Here is a 19485-nt window from a genome sequence, read left to right as displayed (position 1 = left end):
AGAGCAGATTTGAAAGATTCTTCCAAATCAATGATAGCCAACACACAACTAGTTGTCACCACCCTCCTCTTGTGCCTGTGGCAGATGAAAATTGCTCACAAGCTCTTTCCTTCTGACCTTGGGCAGGACTTAAGAATCTCTCTCAGCACCATACTCCCAGCAGCCCTTACCAATCAAAAGCAACTGGTAAGCAAGTTAAAACCTACTTCCAGCCTTAGTTCTAGAGATGATTAGTGTCTATGTCCTCGAGGTTCAAGTCAGTATAGATATTGTTCAGTGTTCTACATCTCCATCGTCTATCTCTACATTGCTGTATGTTAGTGTCCCTTTAGACACTGTAAGATCCAAAAGGTCTTTTACATCTGTCTCAGTCTGTTTGTGCTGCTACAACTAAATACCTGAGACTGGGTAATTTATAAATAATAGAAATTTATTTCTCACAGTTCTGGAGGCCAGAAGGTCCAGGATCAAGAAACCAGCAGGTCAGTGTCTAGTGAGGGCTGCTTTTGGCTTCCAAGATGGCGCCTTGTTGGTGCATCCTCCAGAAGAAACAAACATTATGTCTCCACGATGAAAGGGGTACACTTGCCTCCTTAAGCCCTTATATAAGACACTAATCCATTCACGAGGGTGGAGCTCTCATGGCCTAATCCCTCTTGAAGGCTCACCTCTTAACATGGATCATTGGAGATTAAGTTTCAAAATGAATTTTGAAGGGGACACAAACATTCAAACCACAGCAACATCATTGAAGAAAAATTATATAGCATGTTATCTTAGAGAAAAATATACTTTGCTGTACTCTTGTCTAACCATTCAAAAGTGTGTAATGCAAACATAAACAGAGGACTAGCACAGTGCCTAGCACATACTAGAATCTCAGAATTTTCAGTTACCCAGAATGTCCTATTTACAATCATCTTGTTTTACAAAACATAAGCTAGAAATGGCTTCTGTTTTATTGAGGTGACTGAGATGGTGAGAAGGACTACCAAGGAAATTCAGGGTACCAGCCCCCAATGTACAAGCCATGACAGAACCTCCCCACTGTCACTATAGCTCTGCCAGGAGAGGGCTAAAGTTAGAAAGCACAGCCGGGACAGTGGAACCACTGGACGGCTGACGAGACCAACTGACTACTCAATCCCAGTACTCCTGCCCAGAATACCTACCTCTCCCAAGGGATCTGTGTTCTTGTGAAAGCTGAGGCCAGGCTGATATAGAGAAAGAACCCCCCAAAGCTCCAATGGGCTGTCAGACCATGGACTAGTCATTTTATCTGAGTTTCAGGTACTTTGTTGGAAAAAATAAAATAACAAAATAAAAACAAAGGCATATGCTCAGATAAGTTGATTTCTTGCCATTTTTTATTATCTTAAATTTGTGATTCTAAAAATGATACCCTATATTGCAAATGGAAAAACTGAGATAAAAACTAAAATACTTGCTTTAGGACAAAATAAAATCCCGAGACCAAATTTGCAAACTTTCTAGGCACTTTTTAGATACAATAATGAAAGTTTGTAATAATTAGCTACTTGCTACTTATCAGAAGCTTTTTAAAAAAGGAATTTGCATAAGTGAAATTTGTTCCGGTTAGCTATATATTGCTTTAAAAGATATTACACACTGAAATGCTATACTCCCCAGGATTTTTTTTTTTTGACCATGCTAATGGTTCTATAGGTAAGGTTAATGAAATAATTTTATATTGTAAATTCACTCAGATAAGGATTGTTGCCTTTTGCTGTTCCAATTTAAAAACAATTAATGTTCTAATTTTGTTAGAAAGTAGATCAAATTTGGAAGGGTTTGAACTAATGCAGTTATCACAGTCAATAGAAGAATTGGGATGCCATAATAATAAAACAAAATGTAAGCTAAATTAAAAAAAATGCACCAGTAATTATTCAGAACTCTGTATGTATGCATGTAAGTGTGTGTATGTGTGTGTGAGAGAGAGAGAGAGTGAAAGAGAGAGACAGTGACAGAGATAGAGACAGAGACAGAATGAGAATAAATAATGTAAATATAAAAGAGTAGCTTTGTAGTACATGAGACATTTACAAAATCCTTGCTGATTTATGAGTCAGTCATTTTGGCTTCTGCCAGAAATGTGTTCAATATCCTGAATTTGGTCATAGTGGATTGCCTAGTGTTAACACACTGACTTCATCTGGTTCCATCATTGCTGGCTGTTTCCTAAAAAAGGAGACTATATATGCGTTAAGAAGAGAGAATTAATTCTATGGATTAAAAATCCTGCATCCATGACACAGAAAGATTTTCACAAATGACTTCTCATTCTGAAAGAGAAATTATATTCTTCCAATATTTTATTATGTAAAATACCTTACAGGAATTTAAAGAGTAGAAGAGTTTGCTGAAATGACAGCAAAGTGAAATGAACATGTATATGCCAGCACATACATACAGTTCCTTTCTATTCAGCTATTCTGAAATAAAAGTGTAGAACCTGCTACACAAAATTTTGATCCAACAATAAGTCACTATTAAGTGATGATTCTCCATCTAATATTCTTATTGGTTAATTTCTGTATACCTTGAAGTTGAGAGGCTTGACCACACCTGTGCTCTACACCAGTGGTCAACAAACTATGACCCTGGGGCCAAATCCAGCAGACTGCCTATTTTTGTAAATAAAGTTTTATTGGAACACCACCACATCCAATCACTTAAGTATTATCTATGGCTGCCTTCATGATACAATGACAGAGTTCAATTAGTTGTGACATTGATAATATAAGTAAGCCAACTGTGTTTTGCTATAACTACCCCCCTCTAAACCCATTCATTCAACAACTATTTATTTTGTACCTACTATGAGCCACATATAGTAGCCTTTTTATATGAGACCTCTAACATACATATACTAAAATTGAATGAGAGTTCTCTTAGGCACAATATCTAAAGAGGCAATGCTCTAATTTCAAAGGGAATTTTTCAATCTTTTTCAGCCATTAATGTTTGCTTCCTGATCATTTCATCTGCACTTAAAATTTGGAACTAAGTAAATGGATGAGGGTTGTATCTCTTCTCTAGGTTTAGCAGCACACACCCTAGAGCCAACACTGTGCCACCAGATCACTCCTCCCTGCACCTGGCCCTCTTCCACCCCACCCAGAGAAGCCCCTCACTGGGCACACATTGAAAAGTCCTGCCCTAGTCCATTCCTTTATGCCTGCATATGAAATACTCTGCAGAACAATGGGGGTCTATTCTTATTTTTAAAGATCTTTAGAAGGAGAGACCATAGTTTTCCAAAGTAGCTGATTTTAGTGCCTACTAATTTCCCCAATAAGAAAACCCTCTGTCTTGTCTATTTCCATTTAAACTCAGTTACTTCTAGCTATCTTCAGCAAGTGGTCAAGTAAGTACCTTCTAGTATTCTCAAATCTGAGTAATATATGCTACTGTGGTTAACGTGTATGGAGTTAGATATTTTGGCTTCTTTGAGCAGCTTCAGAACTAATTTAAGAAACATCTCCATAATGGACAAAGATGGAAGTCCAATGTGTCACCATGTTTAAAGAGACAAATTGCTAATTAGAGAATCAATAAGATAATTTATTATAATAAAATCAGACCCAGATACTATTCCTTCTGCTAGTCACCAAAAGACCAAGCTAGGGGCAAACCCTGGACTGAATAATGATTTTGAGTGAATGGCTGTCTCTTTACAATCCACCAGCATCATGGATATATTCTGAATCTGATCTTAAGTTCATGGAAAGTAGAATACTCTTAAAATAGCACAATTCAACAAAGTAAGCCCAAGAGCAACAGAACTGGAACCTGCCCAGTAAATACTGTTGGCTCCTGAAAGAATGACACCAAGCCACTGGGCCTCACAGCATGTTTTCTACTCCAAATGGCAATCCTTTTTAAAGCTATGCACCTCCTTCAATCCACTTATCCATCAGCGATAAAACTGCTTTGAAGGGATTGATTTAATACTTGGGAGAGTCCTGAATGTGATGAACGCATGACAGCTGCTTATTTTGGCCTCTTTTGCAAAGCTATAGCCAGCATTGTTATGAAAGCTTTGGATAGAAATTCTGTTTATTCCCTTTGTTTTGTTTATCATGGCATATTCAGGGTAACTGCTATGGAGAAAAGAAATGGCTCCTGGAGCCTTTTAGCGCAGAGGTTGGGTACAGTGCTGAAAATGGGCAAGCCGCTGAACTGGGTGTTTATAGCCTCTTTGCAGACCCATGACATCCCCACGTTAGCACCAAGGCCATTATCTACAGAGAGACCCTCCTTGGTCCTCTTCAACTCCTCTCAAATCATGACAGGTCTCCTGGCTTGTTTCTTCCAGCTACCATGCCTACCATTTTCTACAACTCTCCCAAGCTGCAGGGAAGTTTGTGAGGCTCTTCAAGATGTCAAAGTTCTCCTATCCATCCCTAATTGACTGTTCTTCTCTACCCACTCTTTCTCCTACCACGTCCTTGAAATTTCCTCCAATCACAAACACACAGGGTACTATTTTTCTTGTATTTCTTTGTAGCAACTCCAGAACCATCCCTTAGGGGCTTTATGTCAGTTCTATGTCAGGATATGAAAAGCATCCTTTAGATTAAATGACAGAAAGTAAACACATATTGCAGAACACACTCCACTCAGGGAAGAGGAGTTGCTAACTGTATTTACAGCATGGTGAGCTAATGCTCCTCAGCTGAGAGGGTATAGTACAGTCTGTCCCCTTAGCTGTCATTGGCCGAGTGCACAATCACACTTGGAATAAGGAGAAAATGTACACATTATCTACTATCATGAATTTTTATATACACATATTTATAAATTCATATTTACTACATATTTTTTATTCATTTCTACAAATGAATAAAAAATAGTTTAGTTTAGTTGCTTCTAAGACCGGGACGTGGGAGGAGGTTCTTAACATACTAGTTTATATTCTTTTCTTTCAGTTTGGCCCAGGCACTGGAGCTCATCTGAACTCTCAGGCAGGAGTCATCCCTGCATGTATACAGATCTCAGAAGCATGTCTCCTCGAATGCTTGCACTGGGTTCTCGGGGCACCTTCTAGCAGGTCAGGTCAGCATTTTAATGTTTTAGTCCCATTCAGAAACCAGAGGAAATTTAGACAGCCCAGTAAGTTGGAACCAACTCCCTCACTTGCAAGCATATTGGGTACATGAATTACAAAGATGTTTTATTAAAAGAAAATTAACTACAGTAAAAGAAATTTCTGTTCAGAGTTTCAAGGAGCCCAAGAAAGGCTCTCTTCGCCAGCACAGAGCCCACCTGCCACACTCCACACCAGAGCTGCCGTCACAGGGGCAAGGCTGCTGACTCCACCAGGTGTCACTGGCTTAGAGTGTGCCGCCCCCTTGCTGCTCTTTCCCAGTCACTGCTGATGCTGAAGAACCTACGAACAGCCACTGCTGGCCAAGGCCAAGGCCAAGGCCAATGCTATGTCCCTGGTCACTAAGCAGCTCCCTCACCCCAACTTTCTAAAGCTCCCAAACCAGTCAGTGCCCTTCCCAGGTTGGAGTGTTGTTTGCTTGCCTGCTTGTTTGTGTAATTAAGTTCCTTTAGGCTCTAGGCTGCGGCAGAAGGTCAAACACAGTAAGGCATTCAAGCCCCCCTTCCCCTAGGACAACCGGCTAGCATGAAATCTAAGCATCTCAACTCTCTCCTGCCCAGAGGTAAATTCCTTCTCCACCAGGTACTCCCTGAAGATAGTAAAGAGCCTTTCCCTTTTTTTTTTTTTTTTTTTTTTGAGACAGAGTCTCACTTTGTTGCCCGGGCTAGAGTGAGTGCCGTGGCATCAGCCTAGCTCACAGCAACCTCAGACTCCTGGGCTTAAGCGATCCTACTGCCTCAGCCTCCCGTGTAGCTGGGACTACAGGCATGAGCCACCATGCCCGGCTAATTTTTTTGTATATATATTTTTAGTTGGCCAGATAATTTCTTTCTATTTTTAGTAGAGACGGGGTCTCACTCTTGCTCAGGCTGGTCTCGAACTCCTGACCTCGAGCGATCCACCCGCCTCGGCCTCCCAGAGCTAGGATTACAGGCGTGAGCCACTGCGCCCGGCCTCTTTCCCTTTTTTTTATTTCAGACATAGTGCTAACCATCTATTCTCCCCTTTCCCTTCACTATTTTTACCCACTGGGATGCCTCAGTAAACACAAGTTTTGTGGATGTTTTACAAAGCTGAGATGGTTTGAAAGAATGAAATGGTGATAGCAACCATGTACTTGTGTATTTTGCCCACAGTTTATCCGGGTGCTACACAGTTTGATAGGTTCATAATTAGTTTGACCCAGATAATCTGGGGCCTTCCAAAGTGGTTTCAGGAAGAGCAATACAAATCATCACTATTATAATAAAAGCTACCGTTTATTGAGACTAACTAGGTCCTGTACCTTAAATTGTGTGCCTTATACATTTATCTTTTAATCCCCACAGCAACCCAATGCATTGTATATTATTATCTTTATTTTAGAATTAGCTTAGAGAATTTAGGTAACATAACCAAGATTAATAGCTAGTAAATTGCAAAGACAGGATTTGAATTCAGATCCCAGACAGGCTAATCTTAGTGCCCACAATGCCTACTATCCTAGAGGAAAACATGCCTTCCTTGACTCTGCCATAAGGTGAGACTAAATCACCTTGTTATGCAGAGGTATAGGAATACGTCCAATTAAAGCAATAACAATGCCAAAACATGGAATTCAAAGCACCATGGACACGAGAATAAAATATCTCAGTAAACAAGACATGTGGGTCTGAGTTTTCACCTCATCACATCTGTGTATTCTTAGATGCATTTCTTAGATGGACTGTTTTCCTAGAATACTGCTTAATTGACATATTTATTTTTCTAGCACTTCTGGAACTATTTCAACTACAGGACAATTACTCTTCCCACAGCTTTAATACATTTAATTATTTTAAAAAATCACTGTTTCAGTGGTTTGTGTTTAAGGTTGGCAGACTCTTTTCCCTTAAGCACCATTTCCAATGTCTGATCTTGAGCATGTTCATCCGAGCCTGTTACTGTCATCTACATGGGCCCTCTCTGATGCCACAACACATTTTTCTAATTTTCCTTACATCCCACTGTGACATGTACTCATAGGACAGGAAAGATTTCTTTCGTCCCCCATCACTAGGCTCATGACTGAGGTATCCATAGCACAAAACAGATTAACAGGCCGGGCATGGTGGCTCATGCCTGTAATCCTAGCCCTCTGGGAGGCCAAGGTGGGTGGATGGTTTTAGCTCAGGAGTTTGAGACCAGCCTGAGCAAGAGTGAGACCCCGTCTCTATTAAAAATAGAAAGAAATTATATGGACAACTAAAAATATACATAGAAAAAATTAGCCGGGCATGGTGGTGCATGCCTGTAGTCCCGGCTACTGGGGAGGCTAAGGCAGGAGGATCGCTTGAGCCCAGGAGTTTGAAGTTGCTGTGAGCTAGGCTGATGCCATGGCACTATAGCCTGGGCAACAGAGTGAGACTCTGTTTCAAAAATAAATAAATAAATAAATAAAAGACAGATTAACAAGAGAAAAGCACATAACTTTATTTATTTAATAAGTTTTGTGTGACACAGGAGCCTTCAAAAGGAAATGAAGACCCAAAGAGATAGGTAAACCTGTGTGTTTTCATGCTTAGGTTTGATGAAGAGTGGATAGTTGTGGAGAAGTATGATTAGACAAAGGGGTATGATCTAGTGGTAATAAACTGGGGGGAAACTTAACAAGGCCCATTTGTTCAGATTCTTCTCTGTGTCCTTGAAGATAAGGGTGTTCCTTCCCTCTAGATATAAGGAGGGTACATCTGGAATGAAGGTTTTATGAGCTGCTTCAGGGGAAAAGGGCAAAGAGAAGGTGAGAATAGGCTTCCTGTTTCTGCTGTTTTCTCAAATGCCAAGGTGCTACATTTTGGGGGTAGCATGTTCTGGGCTCCATCAGCCATCAGAGGGTTACTCTGAGGAGTCAACCAGAACATCAGCATAGACTGGGATGCCAGGCAATGGGCCAGCCTCCCTTCCCTAGGCCAAGACAGGCTGAGTCCAAAGCTTACAAACTAAGCGTCCACACAGGCAGAGCAGCTAATGTACACAAGTGGGGTGGCTGGATGTCAAGCCATCCCGAATGCATGTGCAAACTGAAGAGCGACTGCCCTAACAGAGGGGCCAGCCACCTCTCAGCTTAATCCAGTCATTACCACGTACGATTGTGGCCGCTTCTCTGATTTTCCCAAAGAACTCAAAAACCCAAATTTTTGTATGAAGTCTCTGAGTTTTTCAATGTAATGGATGATTTTAATATATTTTTAAATTGTGTGAGTCAGGTAAGACACGCCCTTGACTATGGATCTGCAGATAGGCGCTAGGGACTGCCAGTGTGCCACCCCTGCCTGCAGCCGTAAGGTTGACATCAGCATCTTCCTTCCTGTCCCCAGAGGGACTCCTTTCCATTGTGCCTTCCCTCTGCCTCCGCCCCTCCCCCTTGGCTTATCCTCTGCCTTCTCCTCTTCTGTTCTGACTCACACCCTCCTAATTCCTTCAGTCCAAACCCTCACCCCCTCCTCTAATGCTGTCCTCTTGTCAAAACTCCATTCTAATTATTATGTAAAAAGATCCAACCCCCCCAAAATCAAAGGAATTTATGAAAAATCAAAATGAGTAAAACTTTCAAGCCCTGCATGAAAAGCACCTAGTAGAGTCTTCTGTCCCTGTGGGCACTTTTTAAGTATTAATATTTCAAAAGCTCATGTTTTAATTGAATTTACTTTTTATTCCTATTTGATATCACTATTTACATGCACTATCTTTTCTCTTCAAGTTGTTGACGTGAAGAGCCCTGTCAGCTTCCCCTGTTCAGCCACACAACCTTCTTCAAACTAAAACTGGAAACATTTCACACCTTTCTTCTAAGTCAGCTGACGGTGGTGCCTGCAGCCCCCTCGCCTCCAGGCTGTTCTACCCCTGTCCGAGGAAAGACCCTGCTGTGACGGGAGCTCTCTGAGGGAATTCTGTAGCTATTTATCCAGCACCTCAGAAACCCAACTCTCCACCTGCACTGTGGCATTTGCAGCCCTCATTTCCTGGGTTCATCACAATTTGGGGTCATTTCACAGGACTAGTATCAAAAATATGGCCAATCTTACATCTAGAGAGAGTAGGCATTTGCCTCTATATTCAGAGGTTCCGAAAAAAGTACAATAAGAAAAAAACTAAAAACATCCCCACCTGTTCACTGTGGCTGAAAACTCAGGCCACATTTCTCATTCCACCACAAAGATGCAGGACTCTGTGCCCCAGGAAAAGCTTCAGTGCACTTCAGTCCATACTGAGCAGTGATGACTGATGCCAGGCATTTTCCTGAAAGCAAGGTTGAATGCAGAAGAAAAAAAAGACACAGGGCCCCCGAAGCAGGTGGGAGACCCCATGGAGAAGGCATCTCAGATGGAATCTAGGCAGTTATACACTATTTTGCCCTAGTGCAGTCAGTATCTGTGCCCAGCAGTGTGGGAGAGTGAGAATTTGGGGAAGTACTTTAATACTTCCTCTAGTCACTAAGACAAGATCAAACCCTAACCCATCTTCCCCACCATCTCAGCGTTCACAGTATTCACACAGACAACTCTGGAGACAGATAAAATCTACTGGTGTGTTATGCTGACAATTTCTTTATCTGAAGACTCAAGCAAGTCCTTTCTCTTGGAGGAATTTCACTGTCCTGGTCCAATAGAGATACAGCCCAGAGGGCAAACTCCCAAGTTGGGTATAATTCTTTGGGTGAAATGTTTAGAAGAGTCCTGACAACATAGAGCAGCAATTTCCATGTAAATTCGTGCCTGTGGGGAAACATGCAGTTGGCCCAACGATCTCGTACTGATGGGGCACCCCCTTCCCACTCCGGTGGGGTGTGGAAACAAGGCTTGAAGAGATCTATGTATTTGTTCAGCTTTTCTCCCTCTGAGCACGTCAAACACAAATGACTCATATGTTTCCAAAGTGTTTGCTCCACACTGCAGCTCAATGGCAAGGACTGCATGGAAATGAGAAGTTGTGCTCCCCTCCTTCCCAGTGGGACTACGAGAACAAAGGCAGTGTTTTTGCAGAAAGAAAACAAAAGCTGGGATATTCATGTTTTGTGAAACAAAAAAGGGCAGTTAACAATGTAGGGGTTACAAAGAAAAATGATAATAATGGCCCCCTGGACTTGGTTGATTCCAGGTGATCACAGTGCTTCATTGCATCCACCTCAATCTGATGGCCGGTGGCTCCCTGGGGGCAGTGGTGGATGTAGTGGTGGAAAGAGTTCAGGACCAAGAGATTGTTCTGGTCTCTGACACTCAAATCAAGATCAATTGGGGCAAATTGAAATAAACATGATGGAGTTGAACTAGTTCAGGGGTCTTCAAACTAGGGCAGAGGTACATGTACCCTGGTGCACAAAGACTTTCCAAGTAGTACCTGGGCAGAATCAATTGCCAGTCTTCAATTTTAGCATATACTCTTTCCTGAAATTAATCTGCCTAAGATCATGCCACAAATATTCTTTTTTCTCCCCAGTAGTCCTTTTCCTACTTTGCAAAAAAAAAAGACATTCTCACCCCAATCTCTAGTCTTCACTCACCACAGTCTTATTCGGTGCATTTTCCTGGAATGTGAAAACCTCCATGGCTTCCTCCAGAGGGAGAGCCTTGGAGAAAAAAGCAAGAGCACTGCAGAAGGAAATATTGAAGGGAAGTGACAAACTCATGGCAACCTTCTGTGCCAACTCTCTTTCCTTCTTCCTTCCCCATCTCCCTTATTTCCTTCCTTCATTTCCTAGAATTAGAATTCAGAAGCAAGAAGGTTCTGAAGGGTCACATACTAACACATTTATTTGAATTAAAAAATGAAATAGGATTTTTTTTCTGACAGAAAGTAAGTCCAAATTGGCAGAATGGCTTGACAATAAGGACTAACTTTGCCAATTAATTTATATGATGGACACTCTCCATAAATTTAATGAGCTAAATCAGCAGCTCCAAAGTTTAGATGAAAATATATTTTAATCATGGAAATGATATTTAGTACATCATCTAATATATACTTTGCAACTATTTAAATGTATGATAAATTTTAGATGTCAACTTGAAAAGAGTTTTTCAAAATTCTTTTATGGAATACATGAGCAAAGAAGTCTGAAGTCCCTAGTCTAGTTAATTCTTGTCAGGTCAAACTGCCTGGGAAATTTCTCTTTTCTTTCTGCCTCTCTCTGCATCCAGCCCTATGCCCTGCTAATTTTGCCCAACTGCTTTCTCAGTCCTAGCACATGGAGAAGAGCCATTGTTCCCAGTACATCACTCTACGCTCCCCCAAATAAAACTCAGCCGAAAGACCCAAAGATGTAGAGGGAGAAGCTGTGGACATCAGGCATAAAGTCCCCAAACCACCTCCCAAACATCTTGACTATCTTACAGAGGAGGGGACTAGAACAAACAGACTGAACATTTCAACTGTTTCAGAAAAAATTATAAACTGGTTTTGTTCCCAGTTCCCTCAGTGGATCAATTTAATATTTCCTTCCCACACATAAGAAATAGATATATTATTAAAAATCAGACAGAATAGCACCCTTTCTTTTTAACTTTCTCTTTGTATTATGTTCCATTAATACAATTCACTTTTTTGTCCAAAATTACCACTCCTACACGTAAAAATGAGAAGGGAAAAATACATAGATATAGATATCGATATATAGATATGTCCACTTCCCTTTGTTTGAGTTATAGAAGGCCAGAGTGGTAACCATGTCTATCGTTACCAACAACCCTCAGAAAAAAAGATAAACTCCTCAGTGACTCTTGGTAGCTACATTGCCCAACTGCTTCTTGCTCTAGACAAAAGTGTTTTAAATATTTTTGTGCATGGCCCCTTTGGTAGTCTGGTGAAGTCAATGGACTCCTTCTCAGAATACATAAAACAAATGAATAGGATTGCAAAAGGAGCTAATTCTCTTGAAATATTGATATCAAAATAATTTTAAAAGCAATTTTGTGCATAGTAATATACGAGGGCTATCTGGAAAGTATCCAGTCATGGACACAGGTGTATGTGCTTTTCCATTAACATTAAATAGCAAGTGTCAGTGGCAGGAATAACTACTATAATTTTAAAGTAGTGATTAGTATAAATGATACTTTGAAATATCTGCAACCACTGTTACGTGATATGAAAATATCTATGATTTGATGATAAATTCACAGATACTGCTGATATTACTGGGGCTTGTTGCTTATATATATAATAAAAGAAATGCTAAATTTCAGTTAGAGTTTGGTGAAAAAAAGATTTAAGTCTTTTCCCCATCCAAGTTCATGGATCCCTGGCTCTGGACAAATGTGGTGCTGGCAATATTTTGAAGGCCTTCCCACGTTCCCTTTGCCCCCCCCCTTTTTTTTGTCCTCTTCTGGTTTGCTCTTCCTTCCCAAGGCACCTACCCTGCAGTAGGCTCAGTCAGTTGACATGATGGCTCATGAATAAAAATCATCATTCCGGCCCAGCGCGGTGGCTCACGCCTGTAATCCTAGCACTCTGGGAGGCCGAGGCGGATGGATCGCTCAAGGTCAGGAGTTCGAGACCAGCCTGAGCAACAGCAAGACCCCATCTCTACTAAAAATAGAAAGAAATTATCTGGCCAACTAAAATATATATAGAAAAAATTAGCCAGGCATGGTGGTGCATGCCTGTAGTCCCAGCTACTCGGGAGGCTGAGGCAGTAGGATCGCTTAAGCCCAGTTGCTGTGAGCTAGGCTGACTAGCCCGGGCAACAGAGCGAGACTCTGTCTCAAAAAAAAAAAAAAACACCATTCCTTGAACATCTACCACTTTACATAAATTTTTTTTATACTTTATAACAATCCACCCAAGCATTTTACAAATGAAAAGACTAAAGCTCAAAGAGGTTAAACAACTTGTCCAGGGCAACAAAGTGAAAGATTTGGGGTTTAAACTCAAGTCTCCATGGCTTATATCTTTTATTCCCATTTCCACTACACTACACTACACTGCCTCCTTCTGGCATGGAGAAATCTTGCATTTTAATAGCGAGTTTCTAAAAACCAAGTACTTCCAAGAAATAGATTTCTAATAGAATTTCAGGGATCATCAGAAGTAGACCTCTTTGGGGATATGGATTCTTTAGACACCCCTTCCAACTTGCTATACAAGTGACTGTTCTCTACACCCACCACCCCACTTCTGCAGAGAGGTAAGCGGCTGGGCCAACGACAGAGATAATCCATCACCCTTGTGAAGTATGCAAGAGTTATAGGATGTGTGGACAAACAGAACCCCTCTATACTTTTGAAGAAAAAGGGGAGACTGAGGAAGGATATTTATCGCCCAACTGTCATTCCAAGCAGTGTTCTAGAAGCACTCTGGAATTTTTTTTAATTACTCCCAAAACAGTAAAGAAACTAGTATCCCTACTTTATAGAAAAAGAATTGAGTGGGGAAAAAAAGATGAAGAAAATGGAATGTGTAGAAATCTCCCCATCTGTATAACTTCACAATAGCTTTTGGTTGTTACAAGTAGATTTCTCAAATCCTAGAAGGAAGCAAGCATTGAGCAAAGAAAGGAGAACATCAGAAACAGTTTCACAAACTAAGTTTGCAAACAACTCCATGGCAGTGTCCTCCCACTAGACTGTAAACTCCCCAAGGGAAGGGATCGCGTCTTTGACATGCCTATCCTCCACAGAAGAGGTTCACAGTGATTGTTTTGTTGAACTAAGACAGCGCTGGCCCCTGGACTTCCTCTGTAACTCTTCAGAGCATCCAAGGCATTTCTCAGCCAGTAGAGGACACTCAATGTTTCTAGCAAGTTGATTTTCCAAGCCATAAACTTTCTGGACAATGCTGTCTTCATTAATCATTGAAATGAGGCACATGTTCATCTCACTCCTTCATCCTTCCTTCCTACCAAGCTCCTTGCCATTTTAAAGCAGAACTGGTAAGTACTGTACCCACTACAACCACTGGATGACATATCCCATCTGGATTTTTACTAGTATTTGTCACAGTCAAATAAGTGGTATTCTATTAGCATTAGAAAATTAAGGTGGATGAGAATGGATTTACTCTAACATCTTTTATACTTCAAACATTATTTTCAAAATTCTTCACTAATCTCCAACTAAATTTTCTTGTCTTCCTTATCTAGTGTTAATTCTAAGAAGCTATTTTTTAACAAATATTTATTAAGTACCTACTATGAGTTTTGCACTATTATAGGTATAAGGAGTAGGGCAGAGATTACTGTATTAGTCTAATTAAAATACAATGTGATAAGTGCTAAGCAGCAGTATAAATGCAACTCTATGAATGAATAGAGAAGTAATACATTTATGTAGTGCTTCATAGTTTAAAAATTAAAATTGCTTCCACACATACTAACTCATGTTTCCTCAAGACCACGTTTCCTTCCCTATGTGGTAGGTAGGGCAGATATTACCAAGGTTGCAAGACTTGCCCAAGTTCTGACAGTGTTATCAGTTGCAGAACTAAAGCTAGAGACCACAAAAGTCTAGCCCAATGTTTGAGTCTCCACTTTTACCACCCATTCCTTTTCCAGCAGACTAGACCTAATTACACAAGCTTCTCAGTCTTCTCCTATGGCTGCATGAGATATACACTAAGACACTGAGTCCCTATTAATTTTGTTTAAAGGTGCTGTTGCTGGTCCTTTAGTGCCAAGAATGGCTTCTCTCTCCACTAGTGCTGCTTTCGCATTGCCTCAGTCCCCGAGGCATTCTGCTGCTTCCTTGTATGTAAGCGTCTCAGCTCTGCACTGATCTCTGCCAACTTAAAATTGAGCTCTCAGAGTAGAGTCTTTACCTCTCCTAATAGAATGTTTTTTCTCCCAACAGTATACTTGAGCCTAAATTGCAAAGTGGATAAGAATATGAGCTTTGGGATCAGAAAGATCTGCATTTCTACTTACAGCTCTACCCTTTACTGTGTGATGTTGTCCAAGCTGCTTAGTATTTCTAAACTTTAATGTCGTAGTCTGCAAAATAGAGATAAAGATATATACCTCATACAGCTGTCAATAGGATTAAAGGGGATTGTGTAGATAAAGCAATTATCACATTGCCTGGTACTTAGTAAATACCTACTTAAGTGGTAACAATAGTAGTAGTAGCATTGCTAGTAGTAGTGATAGTGGTTGACAATATCTAACTAATAAAGGACTATGATGGCATAAAGTAAAGTACTGATAAAGATGCAAATGGATTTTTATAGCTCTAGTACTCTCTCCATAGTTGTATAAAGTAGACTTAAGTAAAAATGTAGGTATGCATACAGATATACACATATACATACATATATGTCTAGTTGAAATATTTACATTTTCCCTTTTCACCAGGTATATTTTATTTCTATTTCTTAAATGTCCACATAGACACGTTCTGTCAGTCATTCATACCAGCATTTCAAATAATTTTTATAAAAGAATCTACCCTTCTTAGAAAAGCATTCAAATGTAATCGTTAGGTTCAGCTGATCACAAAGAATACAACATGATGAAAATGTCTCTAGAGCATCATAAAGAAACACTTCAATATTTAAGATGGCTGGATTGACTCCAAGGACTGAGAGACAGTCTGCCTATCACCAGCTCAGCTTCAAAAATATAGTTCTTGGCTCCAGTCCGCAGTTCAATGAATGTGATCAGTGCAAATACAAGGTGAATAAATCTTAAAGATACTGAACTAAGTTATTTCCCAACACAAGAACACAAGGGACAAGACAATCTTGATTAGTCGATGCCCAAGATAGTATTTCATCTTGGACTAGCTGATGTGAAGGTTAATGCTATTGACTCCCTCTTTGAATCTTCTTTGGAGAAAAGCAATATTCTGCTTTGAATTGGTTATTATCACAACACACTCCCCATATTTAAGATCTGTCAATATTCCTTCATCTGGGAGATTCTTAAGGTCTAAGGTTTTACTGGTCCTGACGTGAAGTAATCTACATCACAATCCCCACGCAATTCACTTCACTTACACAGTTCAACCTTTCTCAACAGTGAGAACTTTCCCAACAGGGACTATATTTACATGCTATTCATTCACAGCCGTGTAGAGGAAACAGGGTGGAGAATAGGGGTAAGGGCATTTCAGAAGCACTGAAAATTTGTTTCTCAATAGGCAGTGAAGGATTGGAGGAAACAGTGAAAGCTCCTAGGTTTGATTTAAGTACGGTCTATTAATTTCCTAGGGCTACCATAACATAACACACCATGTGGCTTAAACCACAAAGATTTATTGTCACAGTTCTGGAGGCTAGAAGTCCAAAATCAAGGTGTTGGCGGGGTCGGTTCCTTGTAAGGACTATGAAAGAGAATCTGTTCCACACGCCTCTCCTAGCTTCTGGTGGCTCCAGACGTTCCTTGCCTTATGGCAGCATAACTCTAATCTCTGTCTCCATTTTCACATGCCTATGTTCTCCCTGTGTGTGTTTACATCATCTTCCCTCTGTGCATGTCTGTTTCTGTGTACAAATTCCCTTTTTATATAAGGTTACCAGTCATACTAGAGTAGGCCCACGCTAATGATTTAACCCAGTTGCCTCTGTAAATACACTTTTTATAAATTCTGTAAGATCACATTCTGAGATCCTGGGAGTTAAGGACTTCAACATATCTTTCTGGGGGGTACAATTCAACCCCTAATACTTAATATGCGAAACTCTTTGAGCTGAACAGAGCAAGGAAGTGGCACAGTCACATTACAGCAATTCAGGCCCAGGAAAAATACCAAAGTAACACAAAACATTCCCTTTCTTGTCTTCCAAAACTATTAATATCTTTCTGTTTTTTAGTCTCCTTTTCTGCAAGCTACCATTATTATAATATCATGTCACTTTGAATCTCTGTAATTTAAAGCACAGGAAACAAGTTAATAACTTTTTTCCCCAGATCTGGTCTAGGAAATCTAGCTCCCAAGTAGATTCTTCTGTTAGGTACAAGATTCCCCTAAGTTTTCTGTTTGTTACTTCTTTAACTAGAGGGTTTGGAATAACTTGCAGCCAACTCCTCTGTATCTTACTTTGCTGAGAGAAATAGCTGTACATGGTTATTATCATTAGACATAAGTGAGTTATAAATTGATAAAAAATTTTCCAAATGTTGGAAAACTGATCTCATCTTTCTCAGAAGAATATTTTTCCTCTCTTCACCTCTGGCTTTTAGCTTCTTAGAAGCAACGCCATTCAGGAAGAGTTTAAATAAAGAGTCTACAGTATTTATGTTGTTTCTATGCCATAAATATTGCCTCTGCCAAGGACCAGCCTCCTGGAAATAGACTTTCGGTTACTCTCAAGTACAATTCAAGGAAGAACACTATGAATCTTGGAATGTCTTTTCCCTTTACCAAAAGTTCATGTTTTCAGCTTTTGAACCTCCCGAAAGACTAGGTGGCACTTACCATACTAGAAATGAGAGACAAGAGACTAATTAATATAAACCATATTCGAATCCAACTTTGGATTTATGTAAGGTTTTGAGGCTGTACTCCATAGCAGAAGCAATAACGTGCAAAGTAAAGCCAATGTAAGAAATGCTTAGGTTAATCTTTGTAACCGTATCTTCCTCTTAGACTGGGTGCTGAGTTTCACATATTCCAAAGTCAGAGGAGGAGCCATGGTTCAAAAGACATGTAAAGAAACAGTACAGAAAGATGTCTAGTCGCTAGAACTTACAAGTCAGAGTCACAGAATTATAACTTAACTCTGAAAAGTTTGCAAATGAAATGTCAAAATCAAAGGACCACTTAGTGGCATCATATTTTTACCTGAGTAATTGATACACAGAAAATCAAGTTGTGGAAAGTATATGTGCAGCAACAACAGCCTCACATTCATGTTCAACATGTGGATTTCTGGATCTTTCCAAAGGTACCAACATATGCTAGATGAAAGAAAAAGAAATATTAGAATCATCTTCCCCAAACATGACCTATTAATTCCAGAGATAAAAGTCATTTAGTTTAATGGTTGTTTGGCTGCTTCTGCTATAGAGCACTAGTTTTGGATATTTTTCTTTCAAGCAAAATTGTAGCTTTACCATACATACATTTTTATGACATCTTGTAACATTGGTATGTCATAACTAGAATAGTTGTATTACGTGATCTCAAAACTAGGACAGCCTTTATCAGTTATCTATCTTTTCAAAGTGGCTTTTACATACCTGATTACTGTATCTCACATGAGCTTCCAACAACTCTGGATAGGAGATGGAGAGAATGTCATTAACTCAAAAGAATACAGAGGTCCCCAGTGGAGACGGGACTTGCCCAAACTCACCCACAAGACAGAGCCAGGACCAGGCACTCTATGCTGTCTACATCCTCTTATCATTTCTATTTCGTGTCCATCCCACCTCCAAACACTGTGCTCAAACACTTCGGCATCTGAGTCACAGTTCCTCTTCTCTCCTACTTTTAACCATCATACAAAATAGCAGCATCATGCATGCTGATGACCACAAAATCTTTCAACAGATCTCACCTTCAACTCCGTTACATGTTAGCCACTACTTGGATTTTCTCATCACTAGGAACTGCTCACCTCTAAAATGTCTAGCCAGTTCTTTCTTTCTGATACAATCTCCATACTTTCTTCTCTGACCCCCATGTGTCTATTCAATCTGCCTTTTGCCATAATCAGTCAAAAAATACCAATTGAAAACCTACTGCACCAGGGCCTAAGAGAAAGAGATGGAAGACCAGCTAGACACCGACCCAGGCCACACTGAACTTGCCACCTCAGCCCAGCCCACAGCCCTGACCACTTAGTATTGCCCCATACATAGTCCACACCTGCTCTGAAGGCCTCAACCGTCTCCCCAGCGATGGATGGTCATTTCAACATTACCCTCTCTAGCATCCTATAGTCCTTCAATTTATTGATCTTCCATCATTTCAATCCCCAACTCTGCATCATTCCATCATTCCCATTCTCTCTCCCAGACTACCCTGCTGCCAGATAAGATTATAAAACTATAATAACTTGTCTCCAAAACTTCAAATCATCCAACTTGATCTAAGACCTTTAAATTACTCCAAAAGGCCTAAAGAGAACCAAAGAATGGGTGAATGTTCTCAAGACACAGATTTTTGGTTTAAAATAATATGGAACCTTATAACCACTTCAGCTAACCAGCAACCAAATGATAATGAGCTCAGTGTTACTGCTGGTATTTAAGTAGAGTTTAGATCAGATTCCCAGACATGACTGGAGAGATTTTTTTGTATATATAGAACCTTAGGTCCCACTTCAAACCTACTGAATCAGGACCTCTGCGAGGTGTAATTCTAATGCTCCCTAGGAGATTCTAATGCAGCCAATCCACAGATGGACATTAGGGTCCCCCTGGGCTAAACTACTGATTGTACTTTTTCCAAGACACA

The 19485-nt window shown here is 40.2% G+C and overlaps 1 long non-coding RNA gene across 4 annotated transcripts in view; it reads right to left on the bottom strand.

The window, feature by feature from the left end:
* The window catches only part of LOC123643322, a 103543-nt gene that overhangs the window by 32552 nt on the left and 51506 nt on the right, over positions 1-19485 (bottom strand). For 2 of the 4 annotated variants that reach the window (XR_006736760.1, XR_006736759.1), the window contains exons 1-3: positions 18380-19331; positions 18264-18298; positions 17866-17981 (exon numbers count right to left, since the gene is read on the bottom strand). This is a non-coding gene — a long non-coding RNA (uncharacterized LOC123643322). Of the gene's footprint in view, positions 1-17865; positions 17982-18263; positions 18299-18379; positions 19332-19485 lie in introns of those variants that run through there. The other 2 variants (XR_006736761.1, XR_006736762.1) reach the window with 1 other exon arrangement.

This window comes from Lemur catta, chromosome 8 (genome assembly GCF_020740605.2).
Source record: "Lemur catta isolate mLemCat1 chromosome 8, mLemCat1.pri, whole genome shotgun sequence".
Classification (NCBI taxonomy): Eukaryota; Metazoa; Chordata; class Mammalia; order Primates; family Lemuridae; genus Lemur; species Lemur catta.
This window is presented reverse-complemented; position numbering and strand designations above follow the sequence as displayed.